The sequence below is a fragment of the Eptesicus fuscus genome, chromosome 15, assembly GCF_027574615.1.
Source record: "Eptesicus fuscus isolate TK198812 chromosome 15, DD_ASM_mEF_20220401, whole genome shotgun sequence".
NCBI classification, from domain to species: Eukaryota; Metazoa; Chordata; class Mammalia; order Chiroptera; family Vespertilionidae; genus Eptesicus; species Eptesicus fuscus.
The window spans coordinates 9,209,103-9,236,338 of NC_072487.1; the positions used below are offsets into that span (position 1 = coordinate 9,209,103).

At 36.9% G+C, this 27,236-nt stretch overlaps 1 long non-coding RNA gene across 2 annotated transcripts; it reads right to left on the reverse strand.

The window, feature by feature from the left end:
• Nucleotides 1-1,972: 1,972 nt before the first annotated feature.
• LOC114228116 (uncharacterized) lies at nucleotides 1,973-26,659 on the reverse strand. 2 transcript variants are annotated; one of them, XR_008558346.1, is made up of 3 exons: nucleotides 26,580-26,659; nucleotides 7,188-7,299; nucleotides 1,973-2,065 (listed from the first exon to the last, which is right to left on the reverse strand). It is a non-coding gene; the product is annotated as an uncharacterized LOC114228116 (long non-coding RNA). The 2 variants fall into 2 exon arrangements; XR_003614196.2 differs by lacking the exon at nucleotides 1,973-2,065 and having other exon boundaries at nucleotides 7,113-7,299.
• Between the last annotated feature and the right edge of the window lie 577 nt (nucleotides 26,660-27,236).

The window sequence follows — 27,236 nt, forward strand, 5'->3', positions numbered from 1 at the left end:
TAAAAATGAACAATAATCTAAAAGTTTGAGATAAATCATAAGATATTAAGTCATCAATGTCACTACCATTGGTTTAAAAAATCAAAACATGAAGATATGAGAATCAAAATGAATGTGGTAATGAATCATTTACTAGATAACAATGCTTTTTTTTTTTTTAATCATTGCAAGGAGAAGTAAAGTTTCTTTACTTCTGTGTTCAAACTTCCATTGCCATCTACTTAGGAAGTTTTCTTATTTTTTAATTTATAAATATATTCAGAAAAGCTTTGTTAAATTTGTTGTCCTTAAACTTCACTTGCAAATACTATGTTCTGCTATTCAACATAGTATTGCCTCTTCACCAAGAGTGAAATAAAAAATAAATAAAAGAAAACCTCTGTATAGCTGGATAAATAACATTTAAATATGCATGCTATTATATAAATGCACTTACATCACATACTTATACATCTATTCAAAAAAAGGACAATATTAAGACATGATCAGGGGAGTCAAACGGCCAATATTAGAATTCTGGTCCCCTCACTCAGTAGCTTAAGTGATACCTAGGACAAAATAGTTAAACTGCTTGCTTCAATTTCCTCATGTATTAAATAGCAGAAGTATTAGCAACTACTTCTCATTATTGTCAGAATTAATAGTACATATATATATGCTAATAAGAAAAAATGTATTTATATATGTATGGTAATAAATAAGGAAAAACTCAATATCTAATAGCTGTTATATATATATATATATAAAAGCTTAATATGCAAAGTGTCCCCTCAGGAGTTAGACCAACCTAGAGTTCGATCACTAACTATGATGTGTGCTGACCACCAGAGGGCAGCACAGAACAAAGGAAGGCCCCGGCTGGCAGCCAGCACCCTCTAGGGACCCTACCTGTGTACAAATTTCAAGTACTGGGCCTCTAGTACATAAATAAATAACTAGAAGTAGAGCTTTACTGATGACTTTCAATTCAATTAATTTTTTAAAAAAGTAAACAGCTACATAGATCATCTAAAAAGTATTTTAAAATTAGGAAAAGAATGTGAATGATTAGATCTTTCATTATAATACCCTGTTGCCACTAAGACCCTTGCTATATATTTGTAAATGTTAATCTTTCTAGGGAATTCATAGTAAAGATTATAGAGAATTAGCTAACCATTAATATTCAGATCTTATTTGTAATACTAGAGGCCCGGTGCACGAAATTCGGCACAGGGGGGGGTCCCTGAAACCCAGCCTGCACCCTCTCCAATCTGGGACCCCTTGAGGGATTTCCAACTGCCCATTTAGGCACGATCCTGGTATGATTGGGCCTAAACGGGAAGTCGGACATCCCTCTCACAATCCAGGACTGCTGGCTCCCGTCTGCTCACCTACCTGCCTTCCTGATTGCCCCTAACCGCTTCTGCCTGACAGCCTGATCACCCCCTAACCATTCCCCTGCCAGCCTGATTAATGCCTAACTGCTACCCTGCCAGCCTGATTGCCCCTAACTGCCCTCCCCTGTAGGCTTGGTCACCCCTAACTGCCCTCCCCTGCAGGCCTGGTCCCCTCCAACTTCTCTCCCCTGCAGGCCTGAGTCCCCTCCAACTGTCCTACCCTGCAAGCAGGTGGACATTCCCCGAAGGGTTTCAGACTGTGAGAGGGTGTAGGCCAGCTGAGGGAACCCCCTCCCCCCTGCTGAGTGCATGAATTTTTGTGCACCGGGCCTCTAATATAATATAATTACTAGTCTGCAGGGTTCTCAACATGTGTACCAGTGTGTAATAGGTAGGGTGCAATACCAAAGGGTCAGATCTTTGATTATATAAAGTTGTAAAATAATGGATTTAAAATGTTACATTCTTATTTCTAAGGTGTTTTCTAAATACTAATAATTTCTAATATGCAATGTTAATGTCTAAGATTGATTTAAGAGCATGACATTTTACTAAATTAATATTGACCAAGAATGCATTTATTGTGAGTCTATTCATTTATTTATTTTCTAAGCATATCAAGGTGCTTCTGTTGTTGACATTTCTTGGTTTGCTGGGAATCAATAAATTTGTCGAGTCTTTGAAACCTAAGAGAAACAAGTAGAATTTTCTTGTGAATAATAATTTTGGGTCATATACTTGATTTTATTATTGCATGTAAGTAAAAACTTATCTGTTCATATTAAAGACAAGATATAGGTTTTTCTTAAAAGAATGCAAATATATTCCACATATTTGTTTTAGAGAGTGTGCTCTGATTTAATAAGACCCTAACATTTTTATATAAGTGTAGCTACAGGTATTTCATCCTTTTTCTGTAAATATGTGCCTATAGGAATGTTAATAGGGTGAAAAAAGAAAGCCATATAACAGGAATCAATAACCACACCACTCCTCTGTATCACATTCTTATATAGCACAGTTTCTCTCTTTCATCAATCAAGGTTAGTCTATTCTTCTGCACAATGTCATAGGGCACCATCAATCAAAAAAAAAAAAAAAAGATATTTTGTTGAGCAAGTGAGTATCACAAATGACTACTCACCTGAGAAAACCTTTTATATTATTAGAGACACAAAAGATTCCATTGAATTTTCCTCTAACACAGGGGTTAAGGAACTAAGATTTCTGATATATATAAAAGGAGTGAAAATGTTTAATGTCACAAGATTTTGAGCCTCATTAACTATTATGCTTTTGACTTTAGGGTCCCACTTTGAGGCCCAAGAAGATCAACTCCAAAGATGATTAGTAAGACCAGGTTTTGGTAATTGGATTAATTTCTTTAATGCTCTGGCATTTATAACTCCTGATAAATTATGCAACTTCTATTATGATTTAGTTGAAACATTTTTCACTCTCTTTGAAAGAACATTTGGGACACTAACATTATTTCTGATTATGAATATATCCTCTGAATTTACACACTAACAAATGAAGAAGTAACCAGGGTCTTTCCTACTTTCCTAACACTGGCTTCCTTGTACACATGGTGCATTGTTTATGTCTTCTTGCTTTCACATTCTTCAATTTGGCTTTGATTTTTGCCAATTTGACCATGATGTGTTTAGGTGTGAATAACTTTGAATAACTTCCTCTTGAAATTTGTTGAACTTCTTTAATGTGTCAGGTAACATTTTTCATCAAATATGAAAAGTTTTAGGCCATTATTTATTCAGAATTTTTTTCTGCCTCTTTTTATTTTTCTCTGGGACTCTCTCTATGCACATGTCAGTTTATGGTGTTCTACAGGTCTATGAGGCATTGTTCAATTTTCTTCTTTAGCTTTTTTCTGCTTCTCAGATTCGATAATATGTCTATGGAGCTATCTTCCTGTTTGCTGATTTTTTTTTTCTCTGCCTGATGAAATCTATTGTTGAGCCACTCTACTAAAAAAATAATGTGGGTATTGTAATTTCACAGCAGAATTTTATATGGTTAATATTTGTAAGTTTTATCTCTTTATTGATAAGGTCTATTTTGTGAAACATTGTTGGCATAGCTTCTTTAGACATGGTTGTTTTCAGTGTTTTGGACATATTTATAATAGTTTATTTAAAGTTTTTGTCTACTAGGTTAAAAATCTGAGCCTCTGAGGGTATACTTGATCTTTTTCTCCATGTGTATGTGACATACTTTCCTATTTCTTTTCATGCCTCACAATCTTTTTTGTTGAACACTGGAAATTGTAGCTAACAAAACGACCAGGGTGTCAGATTCCTCAGCTCCACCCTTCCCAACCTCTAAGGTGTATTGTCATTACTATGTGTGTGTTTTTCATCTCTTTACTCTTTATTCTTTCTGTGTGGTTATCAATTCTCCTGAACTAAATCTATGGATTCTGCATCCCCTGAAGTGTGTGGCCAGTGAGTTCTTTGTTAGCTGGTAGTTTTTGTTGTTGTTAAGTTCTTCTTTTCATTTTTAAGCCTGAGTTCCTATGGGGCACACCCAGATCAGTATACTTCAGTGTTGAATCAATGCTTAGTCAGATGATTCACTTAATGACCTTACCTATAAGTTTTCCACCCTTTGCAACAGATCGGTGTGATAAGAACACCTTTAAACTTCAAGCAGTTTGTAAGAGAGCCTTCACTTTCCCTGCCTCTTTGTGCAGTGTCTCAATGTCAGCCTTTTGCTTTCTCATGTTTTTCTGGGGCCATACTCAAAGCCTTACACATAGACCAAACCTTTCAGATTCCCAGGTCTATGTTGGACCTTTCCAACGTTCCCTAATATCATCTGGTACTCTAGAATTGCCTTTTAAATTCCAAGCCAAACTCCCCAGAATGAAATCAGAGCTATAGACAGTGATTTTATTTTATTTACTAGAGGCCTGGTGCACAAAATTTGTGCATGGGTGGGATACCTATGCCTGGCCAGTGATCAGGCCAATCAGCTTCCCCACCTCTGTACTCCTCCTTCCCTCGCCACCCGTGCACTGCCACTGCATGGTTCCCTGCCTCCCCCCCTCCGCCTTCCCTCACTGTACACGTCCGCTGCCACCCAACCCCAGTTCCCCATCCCAGACCCAGTGATCAGGACCTGCCTGCCGAGGGAGGGACAGGGGGAGAGACCCAGGAGGTTGGACACCATCCCAAGGTGGGAGCCAGCCCTCAGCCCACCTGGGAAAGGGGCCCCGTCTATTGCCACCCGTCCCTGGTTCCCCATCACAGCCTGGGGGCTCAGCCTTGATCAGGTGATCGGGGCCTCTGGGCTGGGGGCAGCTCCTGTGTTGAGTGTCTACCCCCTAGTGGTCAGTGCGCATCATAGTGACCAGTCGTTCCATAGTAACAGTCACTTAGGCTTTTATATATATATATAGATTTCTTCAATAATAACCTGTAATTTGGCTCACACTATCCTGCTGATTTGAGGTCTGTGTCAAATGAAATAGGTATTGCACTCTAAGAATAGAGATTTGGTAGCATTCTGAAAGTTTGAACAAAATATTGACTATGCTCGGGGGAGAGTACTTTTAATAGAACTCCAACAGAGGGCGGTCATCTCCTTTGCTTAAAAGTCTAATAGCTTTTCACTGCAATCACTCCACTGAGATAGGAGAGGGGGTGGGTAGAACCAGCCCAAGTTAAAATGGCACTGACCCCACTGTCCTACCAGATTAAGTATTTTCTCTTGGATAAATGAGTTTTAGTCCATTCTGCAGCATTGATTAGTTTCCAGAGTTCTAAAAAAAATTTAATTTTAGATATTTTGTCTCTTTCTGTGTTAGTTTTGGGGTAGAACAATTTTATAACATACTTTGCAATCCTGGAAGTCAATTGCAGCCCTGCTTCTTTAATGCCAAGGATTACTGCAGCCACCCCCCTGCCTCCTTTTATTAAGTGTCTCTGTATCGTAACAGGATCCAGGTGACTCAGGCCAACTTTTCATTCTGATGCCCTTGAAGCTCCTCTGTGTCCACTGAAGTCAGAGTGATTATCATGTTGTCTCCTATGGGTAGCGCAACACATTTCCTTGCAGGGATTTACTTTCTTAGTGACTTCAATCTCCTCTCTTTCATACCAGTATTGATCAGGATGAACAAGTTGGTGCTGTGGTAACACATTGAAATTTAATATAGCAGCGACTTATTTTTCACTCACATAGTGACTCCATTTCAGGGTGATGCAGAGGTGTGTGTTTTATACAGACACTCGGGGACCCAGTGCAATGGAGACTTCCCCAGGATGGAGCTGTACCATCTGAAACTTGCAGCATCCTCATGTGCTAGGAAAAGAAGCACAGGCCAGTTTCATCACTACTTCTGCACGGCTCAGCCGAGAAGTTGTTCTCGCCAATTTCACAGTCAATTGCTTAAAATTAGTCACATGGCTTTGCTTATCTCCAAGGAAATTTAGTTATTTTTGCCTTCCTTATGACTAGAAAAAAGAACCTGCAATAGACTACACTACTCTTAAGATGGATGCTATTTATTGCAAAATCAGGTTTCAGCCATTTCCTCTTATCGTCCTCTGTGGGTAGTCTAGCATTTTGCTTTTTAATTGTGTTTTAAATACTATTCATTACTAGAGGCCTGGTACATGAAATACGTGCACAGGTAGGGTCCCTAGGCCTGGTCAGTGATCAGGGCCAATCTGTGGGGCGACCAATGGGGCGATCAGGAGACCCCCTCTGGCACCTGCCTTTGTCTGCCTGGTGCCACCCACTCGCTGCCCCCCCCCCCACTGCCACCACTGGTCACCTCCCTCTGTGGGGCAACTGGCAGGGTGATCGGGGGGGGGGGGTCCCTGCTGGCACCCACCTTGGCGGGTCTGAGGCCTGCGGGCTGGGAGCATCTCCTGCATTGAGCATGTGTTCCCTGGTGGTTGGTGCACATCATAGTGACTGGTCATTCCACCGGTCATCCACTATTTGGTTGATTTGCATATTAGACTTTTATTATATAGAACTAGAGGCCTGGTGCACGAAATTTGTGTGTGGTTATGGTCCCTAGGCCTGGTCTGCAATCAGGGCCATCTTCCCCAGCATCCCACACCCGGCCCCATTCCCCACCACCACCCACCCCCGGTTCCCTGTTCGCCACTGGGTGATCGGTGCTTGACGGCCAGGGGAAGGGACCGAGAGGTCAGCTGTTTCCACCCACTTGCCGGCCCTGCCCCCACAGCGGGTGGCTATCAGGTGATTGGAGCCTGCTGGCCAGGGAAAGGGACCAAGAGGTGGTCAGTGTACCTCATAGTGACTGGTCCAGTGGTCATTCTGCCGTTAGGGCCAATTTGCATATTACCCTTTTATTATATAGGATAGAGGCCTGGTACATAGATGGGGGCTGGCTGGCCTGCCCTGATGGGGGTCCCAGATCAGGGTGGGGGAGGGGGCTGGAGGCGGGGCCACCAGGGCAGGGGCTGCGGTGGTTTGCAAGCCAGCCACGCCCCAATCAGGGTGGGGAGTCTCCACTGGGGGGGCGGGGCCAGCCTGGATGAGGGGCTGAGGGCAGTTTTCAGGCCAGCCAAGCCCCTAGCTTTGTCAGGAAGATATGTCCGGAAGACGTCCAGTCTAATTAACCTATTACCCTTTAATTAGTATAGATTGTATTGTCAGTCTATTGGTGCCTCTGATGGCACTTAAAAGAATGTCATTCTCATTTTACTTTCCTGATACACAGTGTGGAATATCTTATACTTATAATATTTTATTAGATGGCTTTTCAAAAATTGTCTGCAGGGCATCCAATAAGAATTGGCATTCTACCCAGTCCTGATCCAGGAATGAGAGCAGCACTACTTCTTTTCATCTTTTTTTCCAACTGGCTCAGATAATGAGAAGTTGCGCTGATGTAATCTGACAGTCTGGCAACACCCACCTAAATGAGAAATGGTTTTCAAACATTATTAGCAATCACTTTTACATTGCTTTTCAAAAATTAATGTCTAGCCTTATATCAGCCATTCTGTCCAAGATAGAATATTTAATTCAGAAAGACTTTCCTGGATGAACAAATTTGCTTGGTCAAACTATGCATGGGGCCTCCATCATGCATTATTCAATGATGTAATAAACAGAGAATTATTTTGTGTCTATTATATGCTAAGAAATGAGTTAATATCTTGGAATATAACAAGTATGTAAAACATACATACTATGCTCATGCAATTTTAATCTATTAAAATAAATATTAGAAATAATTATAATACAATCAATCAACTCACTCATTCAATAATTCAATATATAGCATTTAATATATAGAACATGTATTAGATTCTAGCTACTAAAATTTCTAAAGCAAAGTGGGGAATTATCTCTGTCCTTAAGTTTTAAATATTATGAAAATCCCACTAATGAACTTATTTCCAATAACAAAATCATATCAGGATTTAAATATGCCACCTATAATTTCTAATGTACCTCTATATAGATTCTGTTAAGGCCTAGATATTGTTTTTCAATATTAATTTCCTCTTTTAGAGCCAAGAGGAGACAAAGCTTCTGAAAGAAAAGCATAAGGAGCATCGTAGACTCTCTGCCCAACAAAGCTACTGTTTAAGGAGAGAGATTTATTAAAATGTCATTTAAAGTTCCTAAAAATGTTCCATAGTATGAATAGAAAATGCAGCAACATTTGTCATTTGTTCAGGAAAATCTACTAAAGTCCTGGCAGGTGTGGCTCAGTTGGCCATAAGGCAATGGGATGATATATTCAAAGTATTGAAAGTGAGCTAACTAACTAACTAAATAAATAATAAAATGTTACCCTTTAATAGCCTAACAAAATACATATTTTCTAATATTTTAATATTCATAAAAATAAAGTAACATATTCTAAAATGCTTTTTTAATGTCAAATGAAATCTACATTTCTCAGGTAAATGCTCTCATACCCAAGCAAAGACAAGTAGACAATTTTGTGTAGTTGAGAAAACACAGTAAAGAAAACTAAGTTTGAATCCAATTTATGCCATTTCTCAGCTGTCTTATAATGGTTGAGTTACTAGTATAGTCTCCATATCTTTAAAGTGGGAATAAAAATACTTACATCACAGCATCATCATGAGAAATGACTATTGGGATATCTGTGGTACCTAGGTGCTTAGTAAATTTTTGCTGTAGTAAACAAAATTACCCTTTTTAATATATGATGGGCATTGCACTAAGAACTTTCTGTATGTGTATCTCATTTATTTTTTTTTAAAGCATTGCATGCATTTTGATATTTTATATCACTATGACTCAAACAATATCTTATATTTATAAGACACTTTACTATAAGATCCCCAGACACTGATAAGTTCTCAGTTCTAAGCCTTTGGTTGCTATTTTCACTGAAGTTTTACCAGTGTCTAAAACTGTGACTGGAAGGTGGCTGATAACCATAAGTATTTTTAGGGTGGATACAAGCAAATCATAATCTCATGTTAGACATAAAACTGAATCATGGTGAAATATAGGGAATTGCTAAAAATTTAATAAAACATAAGAATTTGTATTGTTTAAATTAACAGAGAATCTTTGGAGGTTTTATGTATTTTTTTTAATTTTACATACTATTCCAAAGTTAATATTCCAAAGAGTTAGTCTTTCTATCGTCAAGGGGAAAACAAGAGCTAGCTATTCTGGATTTTTTCCTGGCATTAATCAGAACAGTAGTTTGACTTTTGGCCATCATAATTTTAGCTGCATACACTCCCAAAATAACCTCACAAAAGTCAACCTACTATATGAGTTTGTGAGATTTAGAACACATTATGGCATATAAGCAATTATCGTTTTATTAAAATGAGACATTTCCCAATGGTTCACATCAATATCATTCATTAGTCCCTGACCCTGCTTCTACAGATGCTCAGGAAGCTTGGGAGTTCACATATCCTATCTAATAAAGAGGGAATATTCTAATTGACTGCCCTACCCTCAAAGATGGTGGCACCCAAGCTAATAAGGAGGGAATATGTTAATTGACTGCCATGCACTCAAAGATGGCGGTGCCCACAGCCGTAAGATGGCGGTGCCCAGTCCCCTCAGCCCTGCCAAGGGGGCAGGCACACAGCAGGCGCCTGCCTCCAGAGTCCCCCAGTCCCCTCAGCCTCCCAACCTCCCAGGGCTGGCCTGAGGTGCAGGCAAGCCTCAGATGGCAGCTGCCCAGCCACCCAGGGCCACCCGAGGCTCAGGTAACCAGGGCCAGCCGAGGCTTGCGCTGCCAGCAGTGGCAGCAACAGAGGTGTGATGGGGCGTTGCCTTCCCTTGATTGCCCGGTGGCCTCCCGCCCCTGAGGGCTCCTGGACTGTGAGAGATGGCAGGCCAGGCTGAGGGACGCCCCCTTCAGTGCATGAATTTTCATGCACCGGACCTCTGGTTAGTCAATAAAATGAGAAAGTACATCTAATTTTGTCTTATTATCTAAGTTTCAACACCCAGGTAAATTTCACAAATGCTCTATTGCCAATGCTTGATTGCAGTAGAATAAGATGATGTTCTGAGGTATACAAATGGAAAGTTCTTTATTCCATTGTATTCAGTAGGTCTTGTTGTATAAATAAAATTTGTTGTTTAACTGACACAAAAATAAAAATCACAGAAGTTCTATTAGATCATGACTCAGCAACAGAGTATAAAGCAGAATAAGTTGACCATGACTTAGACCTAAATTTTTGCAGTAGCTTCAAGCTCTTTAAGAGAAACTTGCAAAGGAAGTATTAAAACTTTTTTGACATAACTTTTATGCCTTGGGAAGATTTTCTATCCTGGCCTCTTGCCATTGTTCTTTATTTCCAGTCGGTAACCTGAGGCCCATCTCGAAGTTGTCTCCTTCCTCCCTTGCTAGAAGCACCCAGATAGCCTCTCCCCATCTTTTCACGGTGCCCTCTCCCCATGGCCTTTGCTTGCAGTTAGCTGTTTCCCATTACAAGGGTAGTTCCCTCCTCCCTGCAAACTGAATCGCAGCGAGGTCACTGGGTGCAAGGAAAGTGTTTCATGGGTCCTTCCCAGCCACGCTGTTATTATCATGTAATATTTTCACATCCTTTCCAAAGAGTAGCCTTAATGTTATGTTGCTTGGAAATAAAATGAGAACTTGTTTATGCAAACTCTGAGCTCCCTTTTTTTAATTTCCGTTTCAATAACTTCCGTGACAAATCATTGAGCTCAGAGTTCTAGTGTATAAAGGGTAGACTTTATTTTAAAATTTCTTTCTTAAAAGTCCAAAGCATAAAATTGCATGGTTTTAAACTCATAGCTCAAATAAAAAATCAAGTCGGGCAAGGCAAATAGTTTTTCTGTTAAAAAAAAAAAAGTCACATAAGTAGAGAAACGCTGAATCAAGTGGAAATCTTGGCAAATATGTAAATATGCTAACAAAAGTTATTTTCTTACTAAAGCCATACTGATGCTCCTTGCACTTAAGAAAAAGAAACTGTATTAGAACCTGGAAATCTTAAGCTTTATAAAAATGTGTAGATAGAAAACAGAGTGATCTAATGCACGCGATGTAACATGGGCTAAATTTTACCCAGTAATAAAAAGTGAAAAATGTAAAACCAAACAACAGTGGGTTTGAAAGCGTTTTTAGAAAGTGCTGAGTAAGTCCTGCTTGTTTTACCACTGCCTGGCGAACCGAGAACTCCGGACTCTGCAGCCATTCCCCACTCACTCTCCTACGGAAACACGGAGAGGCATGCATGTTTCTACGGGCCAGAAAACATCCACTCAACGCGTCCATGAGTGACAGTGACAGATGCATTACCTGAGAAAGGACTGTTGCTGAATCTGTCAAATGCTTCTTTCAAAGATGTGTCGGGGCCAAAAACTTGGTCACAATAACAAAGAACTAAATTGTGTCTTCAGTGGAAGAAGAGACTGCAGTCTCTAGTGTTTTGTTTTATTTTTTTTCTTAATGAGAAAGCACTTCTCAAAGTTTTCATCCACCATCCACATATGCAGGCTGATCTATTAGCAGGGGATGGGAGGGTGGGGTCCTTTCAATAGGTCCAGGTTCAGTTATCGGGAGATTTCCTTGAAGGTGCTGGTGTGTGTATATGTGTGTGGGGGGGGGTCAGTGGGGAGGTTGTACCATTTGTTGCCTGCTTCTCTGGGACGAAAGAAAGTCCTTCCCATATTTTTTCTGTCTTTTCCTTCAAACAAAAGAAAGAACAGGTACTATTTCACTGGGGTAGAATTGATTCTAAGCAGTTGAGTGCTTTCTTTCAAATTAAATACATTCTTATCCTGGGGGAAGCATCTGTCCTTTGGCCAAATTGAATGAAATGATAGGGTACTTGATGGAAGTAAGGTCTCTAGGAATTCTCTGGTCTTTTCCATCCTTGTCTAGCAAATGTGTTTCTTTTTATTCTAGCCATCTCAGAGAAGGAATGGAAGCACTCACCCAGCCTTTTTCAAGTAAATATACACCCTAGTATCACTCTGATAAATATCAAAAGTAAAGCTTTGTCTGTGCCAATAAAGTAGTCATTGTAGCACAAATTAAAATTGTAGCCAAAGCTTTCCCTGAGTTATCAAATCTATTCCACTTATTCTCTTGTCTCTGGATCCTTCCTTTTTCCTCTTTCTTCAACTCTCTGACCAAAGATCTCCCTTCTGAGGAAAGTGTACATTTATACTGCACAACTGAAACACTGCTATGTTGCAGGCTGTCATTTGCCACGGTAGCCCAAGGTTCTTCTTATTGTACGCTTGTAAAGCAGGACATCAAGTAGCTACTTTTTCTATGTGCAATTTAGTGGATATTATTAACTCTTTTGCTTATTTTTACTTGTCTGGACTACCGATATTTATTCAGTAACCTTTTTATGATTGCTTATTCTTTCATTATTTTAATATTGTCTCCATAGTTTTAAATATGTTTGCTTTATTTCATTTTCTTATTTTACTATATGATTTTTGCTTATATGGGGAATCTAAAAAAACAAGATAAGAAAACAAAAACAGAAACAGATGCATAGATACAGAGAACAAACTAGTGGTTGCCAGAGGGGAGGGGCTTTGGGGTTTGGGTGAAAAAGGGGAAGGGATTAAGCAGCACAAACGGGCGCTCAGAGCAGTCAGGAGGAAGCACAGCACAGCACAGGGAACGCAGGCAGCTCTCCTGCAGTGACTGTGCATGGCGCCAGGTGGGCACCCGACCCACCAGGGGGATCCCCTCGCAGGTTACAGGAATGTCCAACCACTATGCTGCACCCCTGAAAGCAACACGACATTGAATGCCGACTGTAATTGAAAAACAAATTTCTTAATTTAAAAAAAATAACAATCATGTATTGAGGACTTCATCGCAAATGTGAAAGCAAAAGGCATGACAGCGTAGCCTAAAGGCTAGAAGCAGAGAAAGGGAAATGTACTACTGAAAGGCTCTCATACTCTGGGCAGAGTCCTGTAATAGCACATGAAGGTGGGCTGAAGGTGAGGGCATGAAGCAAAGGAAAAGAAAACTCAAGACACAGACTTCAGCATGGTGATTACCAGAGGCAAAGGAGGGTGGGGGCGGGGGAAGAGGATAGAGGGGGATAAATGGTGATGGAAGGAGACTTCACTTGGGATGGTGGACACAAAATAAATACACTGTACAGATGGTGTGTTATAGAATTGTATATCTGAAACCTACATAATTGTATTACTCAATGTCATCCCAATAAATTCAATAAAAAAATGAATCCCTAATACAGCTAACCAACTAGATAACAAAACAAGCAGTTATGGCTAACAAATCAACAAGGAAATATAATCATAAATAATACTCGACTACTCCAAAGAAGCCCAGAAAAAGAGGGAAACAGGTCAACTGGAGTGAATAGAAAATAAACAGCAATATGATAGAATCAAACGTAACCCTACTAAAATCATATTAAATGTTTCCTTTTGTTCTTATAATTTTGCATATGGTGACTTTTGCCATAGGAAAGTTTTTAATTTTTCTGTACACTAAAAAATGGAGAGAGAGAGAGAGAGAGAGAGAGAGAGAGAGAAAGAGAGAGAAGAGAGAAAGAGAGAGGGGGTCAGGGAGAGAGATAAGTGGAGGGGTAAGAATCTGAACTAAAGCAGTAGCATTGGAAATGAAAAGAAATACTGCATTTAAGAAGTAGTTCTCAGATGTGTGAGGATAATCACTTTGCAAGCTATATAAATGTATATCTCAAACCAACATAGCATTGCATGTCCACTGTAAATAAAAAATAAAAATACTTATCTTTTCTCAGGTAGCAATGACAAAGTTTAGAAATCCCTTGCTGAGAGGGCCTGTGATATGAATATCTCCAGTGCCCCACGACAAAGTGGATGTTTACAACAGATGCTCTCTAAACGCCTGCTGATGAAACAAGCGCAGTTGTAGCACCAGACAGCACAAGGCTTTGTGTTGATGGGCATTCGGATCTCTTGCACCTCTTAAGATGTCCGAAGCCAGGAGCCTTTATGTTGTCACTTCTGCAGTTTAATAATTGTCCAGGTGCCTTAAATCCAACCTTTGGTCTACACCTAGTTTGCCTGTTTATTGTAGTCATAACCTAATTGCATCATTGACACCTTTTTTGATGCCTGTAGTTTAACATGACCTGTGAGATCCATCCATGTTGGAAGCCCAGCACTGGGAGGGCAGAGACGTGTTCTGTCTTGCTGTCCTGGCGTCTTCTGTTGTACAAGTAGAACAGTCTTTGGGAGATGAGGCACAAGTTTTGTGAAGCGGTGGTACCGATTTGCCTTCCTACAAGTAACATATAATTTCTCCAATAGCACATAATATTCTTCTGTTTTAGACTCTCTGGTGGGTATAAAGGAGTATTCCAAAGTGGCTTTTTTTACTTTAAATATATATTTTTTTCAATTACAGTTGTTATACAATACTATCCCAGTTTCAGATGTACATGCAACACTGTACCAGTTTCAGGTACACCACCCAGTGATGAGACATTACATATTTTTGCTTTAAAAGCAGGATTTTCCTGGTAAGCTACAGATTCATCCATATTTATTTTCTCTTACACTTGAATACATCAGTTAAAGTATTTTACATAGTTATAAAATTAAGCATGCATAGTGTATCATGCTGAGATTTATAAATTTGGAAGTATTAAACTTCCTCTCACCCAGAAAAAAGAAGTATACACTTCAATTCATGCTAAAATTGACACAAATTGGGTAAGGTGTAAATATTTTAATGACATCAATGATTTAACTTAGAGATGTGACTCTTTATTGGTGTTTCATCAGATATTAACTGCTATGTAATGATTCCCCACCCATGTGAAAGTTTCTTATAAAAGAAATACTAATCAAGACTTTACGTCTGGTACTGTCCATCCTTAATGTGTGATTGGTATGCACCATCATTTTAGAAGTGTCACCAATTATATTGTCCTACTATATCCAAATTCAGTATATGGCAGCAAATGAAACATCTGGCTGCCTTCCATGAAAATAGTCTCTCTATTTGAAATAGTTACATTATAAAAAAACATTAGATTTAGAATATCGCTAAATATAGGTGGTAACTTAAGACATCCTAGTTTAGTTAGTTGAGGCTAAGTCAGATGGATTTTAACTTACCTGGAATAATAGTTTTATTAGTCAACAGTTCCTGTCTCCTGTACTTTATAAATGGGGCAGATTCATATTTTTAAGGGCACTACTTCCAGTGAACTTCAGATTTTACCATATAATAATAATAATAATAATAATAATAATAATAATAATGTAAAGAAAACTCAGTTTAATCGACTGAAGTCAAATGGCAAAATAGAAACATGTAGATTTATCTCTGAACCATAAGTTATGAAAAATTTTTAAATTTGTTTAACTTTGAAAACATTACATAAGTAATATTGGAACCATGTTTGTGATGGGATAGGGTGTATTTAAAGGGGAATAATTGTTGCATGGGTATGGGTTGCTGACAGCTTTGTGCTCAAGTGTCTTATTTCTGCTGTTTAATCCTGGCAGTCAAGGAAAAATGATGTGTTAATTTGAAACAAAAGCAAAACATGCAGAAAATATATGCATGCACAAGTAAAACCTAGAGAATTAATTGCATAGTAAAGACTTAAATTAAATGTTAGATTAAATTAGCTTTGTCTGATGACTCAAATATTTTTCTTCTATATAAACATAGATATGTAGTTAGATACCTAGTTAGACGGATCATTTGTTTTAATTAGCATCTGCAAACCTATTTTTAGTTATTAATTTAACTTTCAAGAAAAGAATTCTCCAATGGACAATATAAATCTGAATAAATTGATTCATGTGTCCCAAACACTTTAGTATTAAAAAAAAAAAAAACTTACGATACATCAGTGCAAACTCCTTTCTTATTTAAATCTCAAAGGATATACTTTAGAGCAAACACAAATTCTTACCAAATCACACTGGGATAAATTAAGTTAATAAGAATAACAGCTTGTATCTTAAAATGTAGCAATATTTTTAAATCTTTATCTAAGGATATGAAAGACTGCAAACACACATCTACTAGTAATAAGTACATCAGATCATGAATCATCTCTAAGATTTGGAATTGCATGCTTTAAACTGAATTGACTGCTGTCTTGAATTTGCAGTTGATTAAAACATTTTATTTAAAATAAATAATTCCCAGAGCAATACATTTATTTCCAAGTTTAAACATAATCAATTCCTTCAATTATCCATTCTTCAGGAAAATATATACTCTATTTATTGTCTTAACATATATGCTTATTGCCTGTACTTTCTCGCATGTCTATAAGTAATTTGTATCTTTCTACTGATTGCCTAGTCTGTACTTATGTTCTTATTAAGTGGTCTATTACATTCATTTGTTAGAATCTTTACATATGTTATAGCTATATGATTTTTGTCAAAAATATGCAGTAAATCTTTTTCTAGTCTGTCAACTGTATCATATCTTTATTTGTTAGTGTCTTGCTTCATATATAAATTGAAAATGTTTATGTGTTCACATCTGTCAATTTTCCTTTACATTCTGTGAGGTGAATAATGCACTTAGAAAGCCTATCCTCTCCTGATATGATTAATAATATTTTCCATATTTTATCCTCATCTGTGTTTGTTTTTAATTGCATAATACTATTACCAAATAATAAGCGGTACATAAAGCCACAAAAGTAAATGCAAACATTTTCTAAATACCGTTACCCAGAACATTGTTTTTTAAATGTAAAACAACAATGGAAATGATTTATGTCTGTACCACATATGGCTATTGAGCCCTTGAAATGTGACTAGTGTAATCAAATAACTGGGTTTTATTTGAAATTTTTAGTTAATTTAATTTTAAATGCAATACAAAATTACCATTTTTCTATTCATTATAGAGGTAAAAGGATAGATAAATTTGCAGGATTAATTATACACCAATGGAATTATATAATAAATTAATATTTTAAAGATAAAAATATTTTATTTCATGGGACTTGTAAATGAAGGTAAGTTGAAAAGAAACATAGCATCGCTAAAATTCAGAACAGTATTTTTTCAAACCAAATATTTTTACTGCTAACAAAATGTTCTCTTAGTTTAACAAATGACTATATAATACATTAAGGTGGTTGGCGTCACAATGTTTATTTGAAAGTTAATAATTTTTATGTTTTTATCGATTTTTTTAACCTTTATTTTTTTAGAGAGAGAATAAGGGAGGGGGAGGGAGCTAGAAACATTGATGAGAGAGAAACATTGATCAGAGTTGCCTCCTTCATGCCCCCTACTGGGGTACTAGCCTGCAACTCAAGCACGTGCTTTGACTGGGAATCCAACCTGGGACCATGCTCAACCAACTGGGCCACACCCCCCGGTGGGGCTAAACGTTATTTTTAAACACATATTTCCGTATCGGTTAGTATCCCTTTGCTGTCTGACAGGAAGCTATGATTCTCTCATGTTTTCCATAGTTTCTCTCACCTTGCTGTTTATTATACTGCACAATATTTATACTTCACTTGCAACTATAATTCCTCTGGCTATTTAGCTTTTTTATTGTTTTTATTACTTGATATTTAACCAACATATTTTTTTCACTTAAAAATGTAATGGTAGGCTTAATTTTTTAAAAATATATTTTATTGATTTTTTACAGAGAGGAAGGGAAATGGATAGAGAGCCAGAAACATCGATGAGAGAGAAACAATCGACCAGCTGCCTCCTGTACACCCCTTACTGGGGATATGCCCACAACCAGGGTACATGCCCTTGACCGGAATCGAACCTGGGACCCTTCAGTCTGCAGGCCGACACTCTATCCACTGAGCCAAACCGGTTAGGGCATGATAGGCTTAATTTTATCATTAAGTATATTAAACCAGAATATTCTGTGAGTATATTCAAATTTGAAAGTACTTTCCCATTAAAACAACCCTCTCGGTGTGTGTTATATAGTCATGGGCTGCTTAACGATGGGCATATGTTCTGAGAAATGTGTCTTTAGGCAATTCTGTGCTTGTACAATCATCATAGAGTGTACTTACACAAGTCTAGATTGTATAACCTACTGCTGTAAATTTACCTGCTGTACTTTATATGGCTGGCAGCAGTGACTTTGTTTACATCAGCAGCATCACAAACACATGAGTAATAAATGCCCTGCTTGTGGGGCGATACAATGTCTGTGACATCACTAGGTAATAGGCAATCTCTCAGCTCCATTAAAATTGTATGGAATCACCATCGTATATGCAGTCCCTTGTTTAACGAAACGATGCTATGAGGAGCATGACTTTAATATTTGCAGGTCATATTTTCATCTTCCAGAATGTATACACATAGTTTGTGTTGAGGCTTTGAATGATGCTTAAGAGATCTGAGCCCTGTCATTCCTCTGCCTTTCATACCTGTCTCTACTAGTATGTGATCTCCACTTTCCATCCTTGGTTATCAGAATTCTCTCCAACTAATCTTCAGTTGATTATTCACAATATTTTTTTTCTGTATTTTACTTGTATTTCCAGTTTGGCCCTGGGAGAGTGTCTGTGTAGCTCCCACTTACTCTGCCTCCATTTTTGAGTACCCAATAACTTTATTATACAATTGATCTTATTATGCTTTATATGCTATTTTAATTGGCCAGAACTCCATTTTATAACAGGAGAGTACTAAGTATTTATATATTATAAATATTAACATTAAGTGCTAATTAAACACATGTACGCTAAGCAATTAAGAATATGTAACTGTCTTCCCTTATGAACATACCTTCTTCATGCCTTCCAAATTCAAATGCCACATTTCTCCTGATGTTCAAGTAGAAAAGTTTTCAAATAGTTCCTGCCTAGAAAATTATATTTTCTGAACTGAGTTCTAACAGAAAAAATACTTTCCATTTTTGTGAAATAGCCTTTTTCTTGTTCCCCTTTTCCATCTCATGGTTTCATTGCCTAACCCACACCAATAATTGTACTGGAATTATTTTTCATACAATAGTTCTGGGCCATCACAAACATATTATTTTTAAAAAGTTCATGTGGAATAGTGGCTAACCTATTGATATATTGAAGCAACTTTTTAAAAGTCATATTGGATTACTCTCTTACTAATTGTTATTGCATTTTAGCTATTTGGCTATGATAAAATGAGACTAGTTACAATCTCACTACATAAGCACTTCCATATCATTAAATATGGCTGTTAAGATATGTGGAATCAACTTAATGCTGTATACATATTGACTTGGTCTAACAAGTATTAGGAAAATAAGTTTAGAGATTTTATTTTAATATTTCAACTCTGAAATGTGTTTTTAACAGTAAATGCAATGTAATATTGGCACATTTTTTGACCTGTGTTCGTTTTGTTGGAATGTTTTCAACATTCTGATATTCTTCACTTATCCTCTGCAATTTTAGAGCAATAAATTGCTTCAGTAAGTTTTATGAGATAGATTCAATGTCTACATTACTTGAAAGACTTAATGCTTCACAGAAATTCAGAGATATATTTTATTCTTCTCTATTTAATATCTACTTCACTGGAATTGAAGGCAAAGAGAAACTGGTTTCTTATTATATCAGTGACAACAGTAACTGTGATAGTAGAACTGAGATTCATAAATGCATTCAGTTATTCAAGAATTGTTTTTTGTGAGACTACCATTTTTGCAGGCACTTGGGATATTATAATATAGCAGTGAACAGATGGATAATCATGCATACATATCCTGCTATAATGGAGATCATATTTTAGAAGGTGTATGTGTGTGTTGTGTGTGTATGTACACTATATCCATGTACTGTGTTAGGGAATAAGTACTGTACAAAGAAAAATGAAGTAGGAAAGTGAAGAGTGAGTATATGCAGAAAGGAGTTTATTTTTAAATAGGTTGTTTAGGAAGAGCTCACTAAAATGCTAGGATGGCATAAAATTGAACAACATGAATAAATGAGCAATGAAAATACGTGGTAGAAATTCCAGCCAAAGGTAATAGGCAATTCTAAGATAATGATATTGCCAGATGTTGAAGGAATGCCACAAAGGTCACTATATATGTCTATGAGAAAGTAAGGGGATGAATAGTAGGCAAATCTGTAAAGGTAATGGGGGACAAGAAAAGAGAAATCACATAATATAATTCATGATTCAAAAGGATGATTTTTCAGCTATGATAAAAAAAGGACCAATAAAGACAAGAACAGAATGAGATCAGTTAGAAGATTATTGTAATAATTCAGGCAAAAATGATAATGATTAGATCAGCTCTGTGATGATAGAGTCACTAAAAGGTGTTTTTATTCTACATACATTTTTTAAAGTTAGAGCTAACAGAATTCACTGGGAGATTATATATGTAATTCAGAAGAAATAGAGTGATGGAAGGTGACTCGGAATATACAGACTTAGATCTGTAAGACTTTAAGAGGAGGTTTTCAATCCATATAAATCATTAGACACTCATTTTGCATATGTTAAATTTAAGAAAATTAGGAGGTATTTAAATGGAGATTTTAGGTAGGCAATGGATAGAAACCTGGAGCTCATGCATAGAAGTTTGAAATGACAATACATGATTTGTATTCATCAGCATACCAGATGTATTACTACCCAGGAGACTGAATTGGATCACCAGGTGGCTGAATGTCAATAGAAAAGAAAAGAAATTCAAGGAATTTATCTCAGTGCACTCCAAATTTAACAGGTGGTTTGGATAGAATATGGAGAAAGAAGAGCCAGAAAAAGATCAAGAAAATTAAACAATTATGGTGTTTGGAATGTCAAGGGTATAAAGTGAGAAAGTGTTTTAAAGAAGTGTGAAGATTTATGTCAAATAGTGCTAATAGATCAATAAATTGAAGGCAAAAAAAAAAAAAAAAACATTAGATTTTTAAGGTGGAGATTATTGTCCTACTTGATTATGGCTATTCAATCCTCATTTCCAAATGGAAAATACCCCCAAAGTAAGTCACATTTTAAGCCCAGATCCAAAGGGTAAAAAAATAAATTGCACTCATGAATGGGAGGATATCAAAATTAAGGTTGTAAAAAAGTGAGGAGCATACAGAGATAGAAAGAATTATATGGTCAATTTTATAAATTTCACAGAACCTCAAATTCTATAGATATTAAAAAGGTAATAAAATGATATTATGAACTTGAGGCTCAATATCAGTTATTAGAAATGAAAATGAAAACAGTAAGATACCACTACTTATTTATTAGAATGATTGGAATTAAAAAGTTCCTAGTAAGGTGAATATAATAGAATCAGGGGCATAGGAAGGGAGTGGACTGACAATCCTCAGGGGAAAGGGGTATGGAGGGTGCGGGAAGAGAGTGGACAAAAATCATACACCTATGGATCAGGACAGTGGGGGGGTAAGGGCATGGAGTGGGGTGGGAACCAGGTGGAGGCGAGCTATGGAGGGAAAAAAGAGGAACAACTGTAATAATCTGAACAATAAAGATTTTAAAAAATGTTCCTAGTAAGTATTGGTAAGGACATGGACCAACGGGAATTCTCACACATTGCCAGTAGAGATGGCAAAGTGGTACAGCTACTTAGACAATGGGTTGTCTATTTGTCTCCTCCTTTCTAAACTGAGTTAAGTACCCTGAGGAGGAGTTGAAGATAAGCAGAGAAAAGTGAGCCTTGGTATTTCCAGGTTCATATAATTCAACAAATATTCACTGTGTTCTTATTTTGAGGAAATATGTTGGGACATACAAAGAGGACTGAGGACCATTTCTTGTTCTCATGGAACTTATAATCTAGTGTAGAGAAAATTCACAAATATAATTACTATAAGATATGAATTTGTAGTTACTACAATTGTAGCACAATAATGGTTCTAGAAGAGTCCTAAGAAAGGTGGAGCAGAGTAACTCCAAATTTGCCACCAAGGTGAAAAGCATCAAATAAAAAGGTTTATGAAGGCCAAGAAAGGAAGGAAGGGATGCTGAAAGGGTTACACTTCCCATTGTTGCCCTAACTCATGTTTTGCTTCCTGTATCAGTTTAAACATCACTTCCTGCTATTTTTTGCCTCAGTAAATTTGATTAGAAATTAGAGAGCCTGCAATCAGATAGAAAAACATTCTAAAGTTAGAGTTAGGAGTAAACTCAAGCCTTTTATGACCATTATCACACATGCTTTAAAAGTCCATAGCAATGCAAATCATATCAAATGAACTCTGTACTATTCATTTTACATAGAAACATTTTTCCAGTTAAATATCCAGTGGGGAAAAAGCAAACAAGCAGAAAACAAAACAAAACAAAACAAAAAACCTGATCCAGGGAAAAGGTCTTCTCTTCCAGAGTTACAAAAGCTTGTTGACTTTAAATTCTCCAATTATTTTCAAAAATTAATGAAACATGTAAATAGTTACATATTTGCATCATTTATTAATATAAAACTGAACATTATAAATTCTGACAAAACTGTGCTCATTGCAAACAATGATTAAATGGGCAGCTCAACTCACAGCTGAGTTTCAGGCATCCATTCTTAAAGCCAGTGAATTCATAGCATGATTGCTTATTCCAGTTAAACAAGTCCCTGATATAAAATTATGCTCAATGTAATAACTTAAACATTATTTAGATATGGTGGGGGCTTGGCAAGCTAATTTATAGCTTTGAAGATGAAGTGTTTGCCAGAGACAATCTTTTACAACCACATCTCATTAGAGGGTAGGAAATTGAGAACCTGAGAGATTCAATTACTTTTTCAGAGATATAGAGATAATTAGTAACACAGCCTGACTTGCATCTACCAGAATCCTTCTCTTTTCGCCATACCTGGGGTTCAGATGTAGTTCAGATTTATATACAAACCAACTGTTGTTCTCTCTCTTTCATCATGAGCCAAGTGGGTTCTAGGGTGACTCCAGCAGTTGCACCCTGACCAGAATTTGTCTTTTCCTAGTGCTCCCACAATCTCCAGGCCATTTCTGTCCTGCTCCACAGCTAAGCTGGAAGATAAGCGTTGCCTAATACTTCTTTATCCCTCCTCTGAGAAGAAAGTGGTCTCCGATGTCACTAAAGCAATTTAAAGTGAACAATTTTGCACTTGATTATTTAAAAGAAACAATTGCAGTTTGCAGTTTCTCAAGAATCCTATCTAATAAAGAGGGAATATGCTAATTGACCATCACACCCTCACAAAGATGGTGGTGTCCACAGCCAGTAGGAGAGGATATGTTAATTGACTGTCACACCCTCAAAGATGGCAGCACCCATAGCCACAAGATGGTGGTGCCCAGTCCCCTCAGCCCCACAGGGGTGGCAGGCACACTGCACAGATGGTGGCTTCCCAGCCGCCCAGGGTGGGCCTGAGGCACAGGCAAGCCTTGGATGGTGGCTGTCCAGCCGCCCAGGGCCCCCTGAGGCTCAGGTTACCAGAGCTGGCCAATGCTTGTGCTGCTGGCAGTGGCAGCAGCAGAGGGGTGATGGGGCATCACCTTCCCCTGATCTCTGGGTTGCCTCCTGCCCCTGAGGGCTCCCGGACTGTGAGAGGGAGCAGGCCAGGCTGAGGGACCCCCCCATCCAGTGCATGAATTTTCATGTACCAGGCCTCTAGTATGTGTATAATGGTATATATGACTCGATTATGTAGAAAATATTAACATGTAATGACCTTGCTTTTCTGAGGTGAGAGAAACTTTCAGACTTTTAAGGAGTAATCAAGACTTAGCATATCCTGGGAATGGATATGTGTCTTCAGTATTCAGTCCCAAGCACTAGCCCACATCACGATCACTATGAGAACAGATGAAATAGTGTATTTCAAATTCGGCTCTTTAGTGTGTTAAGAAACAGAGATTTCTTGCCTTCAGGAAATAATGGCTAATTGTAAGTATGTGAAAGTCCGTGGCCTGGCAGAGAAATGGAATATAAATTATTTACATTCAGGATTAAATGATAGATCTGATGGCATAGCATTATCCTTGTTTACTCTCAACCTTGTCATCTTCGCTGAAGAAGGTATTAATTTATTTCTGCTCTGTTGACTCCTCTGATCCATGCTTCATCTTCTCTCTGGGTCTGCTTTTATAATTCTCTCTAACTCTGCTGTATTCTCTATGTGAATTTTACACTCACAACTGACTGGATAGTCACCATACATTTGGGAAGGTTTCCTTTGCTTGACACAGGAATAGCATGTCCCTTTTTGTCTGTGGCAGTCGATAGATAATAAGCTGGTTTTTAGTCCCATGTGGCAAGGATAACAAGGCCATATGACTTAATCATGTCAACCTAAACATAGTTATGGTGATAATAATGATAATAGCTAAACTTTATTAAGTGCTTACTATGTGCTAGCCACATTTTCAAGCAATTTGCCTATATTTTCCCATGCAACCTTAATTCCAATTCTATGAATTTGGAACTATTACTATGCTCTCTGGGTTTAAGCAATTTGTACAAGATGACACAAATACTAATAACACTTATTAGTATTGTTAGTAACACTAATTACAAATAAAAAATAATACTTATTTTATTTTTTACTTGTATACAAGAATATTGAATGCAGTACTATTGAGTTCTCTCCTGGGCTACCCAGTACACAAAACCAATTAAATCACTGAAAACTATTAAGTTAATTTATATGTGCATTATTGTTAGTACTATAGTATTCTATTGCTTATATTTACTTTCCTAAATTATGTAATATCCATGTCCACATAGCTGTAAGTATTCAGATCTTCTAATAGAGAAAAACAATAACAAAATTTAGAGACATAATGGCTGTTCATTGCTTCATTTTCTTGGTATCTTTATTCTTTTGTATAGGCAACAGCACCACTTCTTAAATAGAATAATCATCTACCACCCTGTGTACTTCTTGTTACACCGAAGTCATATAGCCACAGTAATGGACTTGTGATCCAATCCTGGACAATTGTATGAACCACGGACACAGATACTGGCCTAAGGTTGAGCCAGAAGCCCAACTTGAACACTTAGAACTTTTCCTTTGATGTAATACAGTGTATGTGGAGACAAGAAGGAACAATTCCTCTCTTTCTTTTGGAACAAGTAGGTTGAAATGTTGCAACCTAGAGCTCTCTCTAAGCACAACTCTACAATGCAGTTTTAGTCAGAAAGATGGCAAAAGAATGAAGAGAGAGGGAGAGGAAAGAGAGAGAGAGAAAATGATAGTGGTAACCTTGGGCTTTTTCTTTTGTCTAGCATGTTTGATGGTTGGTTTCTTTCAAATGCAGGGAGAATTGCAAGAATACAGAACTGAGGGTATGACAACACAAGAGCAAATGCAGAGCTTACATTCAAATGCCACACCGATTTACTTTCAATGTTGAAAATGACACTATCAAGAATTCGTCAAATATGTCATTAGTAGTTGGCAAAGATTCCCATCAGAGCCAGAAAAGAGATAATGAAAAGAAACACACAACAGAGTTAGACATGATATTTAGTAAATTTTCTAGGATAAACATAGATTATTTTGGAAATAGTAAGTATGAAAATTAGGTGACTCTATTTACATAACTCATTTCTTTTTAAAATTACTTTTAAAGAAACTGAAACCCAATTTACTTCTTCACGTTACAGTGTAGTTTGATAAATTTAAGTTATCTGTATTTTTAGTTTATTCTTTTTTATAAACTTCTGTTTATTTATTGACTTTTAATTGAAGTTTGCCACCAAGACATAGGAAGAAACTCCAACCATACTATTACATAGGCTAAGATTATTACTTTTTGGTGTTTTAGTAAACCTCTATAGAGAGGAAAGTTTCTGTGTAGTGTAGAGAATGAGATAATGCATTGGAAATCAAGAAAATGAGTCTTATTCTGGTCTGCCAACTCACCCTGTAAGGTATATTATGTTTTGCAATTTCATTGTTTTTAACAATGCAATACATAACGCAAACTTAAAGAGTGAAGAATCATTTAATTCATTCATTCTTTCATTTAGACATTGTTTGATTCAGTGAACAACAAATTCCTAAACAGAACTCTAAAAAAACCCACACTATTATAAAGAAAGCATAAATAATGTATACTAATCAGTTAACTAATACACGGAATACCAAGAAAACCAACATGCACCTTTCTTAGTACCCCACTCAGGGATTTGAGAAGCATGAATACAAATAATGTAAAGTGTAATATCCCTTTCTGGGCCTCAGTGAAGCAATTCAAGTATTCTTTATCCCCTCAAGCTATCATTTTACCACAAGGAACAATCTTATCTAATTAGTGTTCATTTACTATCTCAAAGTCAATAACTATCCATGGAACTGTGATTAAAGGAATCCCTAGATTCATTTCCTGAGAACATGATCAATGAATACAAAGATGGGAATTTGAGAATTCCTCTTTCTTGTAAACGAAACTTTATCATATGTACTCATCTATCAAATCTTGTATCCCTAAACCCTAGACAGATTAAAAGTTTATTGTCTAAAATTGATTGGGTCTGCTTTGAAAATTTAATCTCAATCATCTCCTAATTTGATTTTAGAAATACTTAGTTTTGTAACTTTCTTAAAAAAAAGAAATCAGGCTTTGGCATGCTAAGTTCCCAGTAGTACTTTTCAGAGATATCCATGACTGCTATAGAATAGAATAGAATATATTAGGCCTTGTCTTTTAAATGAAAATAAACAGTATCTTTTTTTTGTTTTTATTATGTTAACCCTTTTTCTTAGTAAGAAGGAAATGGATTTTGTTGAAAAATCATACTTACAAATTCTGTCTGAATCTGAAACTAGTCAATTCCAACTGATAATCTTGATCCCAAACTTGCTGTAGCCCATGGTGTTTTATTTCATAAATATTCTGCTCTCTTATTTTAGAAGATCTAGAGATAAATCATTGATTACTAAGGTCAGTAGCTTTATGATTGAAATGAAACATTGAAAACAATTATGCAGCTATCATTTACACAGGCTTTCCATCAAATTAACCATTCACTAGTGTGTTTGCTTTGAAATGTATTTCACATTTACTCCCTTGCCCAAGGGTTTGTCGTAAATCCATTTTTACTCATGAAAATTCAGGCTACCACTCTGCTTTCTTGGCATTAATACCAATCAATACTGCCAATTCTTGATTGCCTATGTTAATGAAGTGTAATATTAATGCAGATATTTCAAAACAGTGGCAAAATATTATATATATTGCTTTGGAAGTCTGTTCCCCGAATGTTTCTCTTATGGAATCTATTTTACAGGGTAAATTTATAAATTATAAAATAGTGTATGTAATTTATAAAATAGTGTATATAAATTATAAAAACTTTATAATTTTTAAACATGTGACACAAAAGAAAGAGGAAGTCATTTAGAGAGCTGACCTTCTGGACCTTTTTGAAAGGTCCGTTGTTGTCGCTGAGATCTAGGAA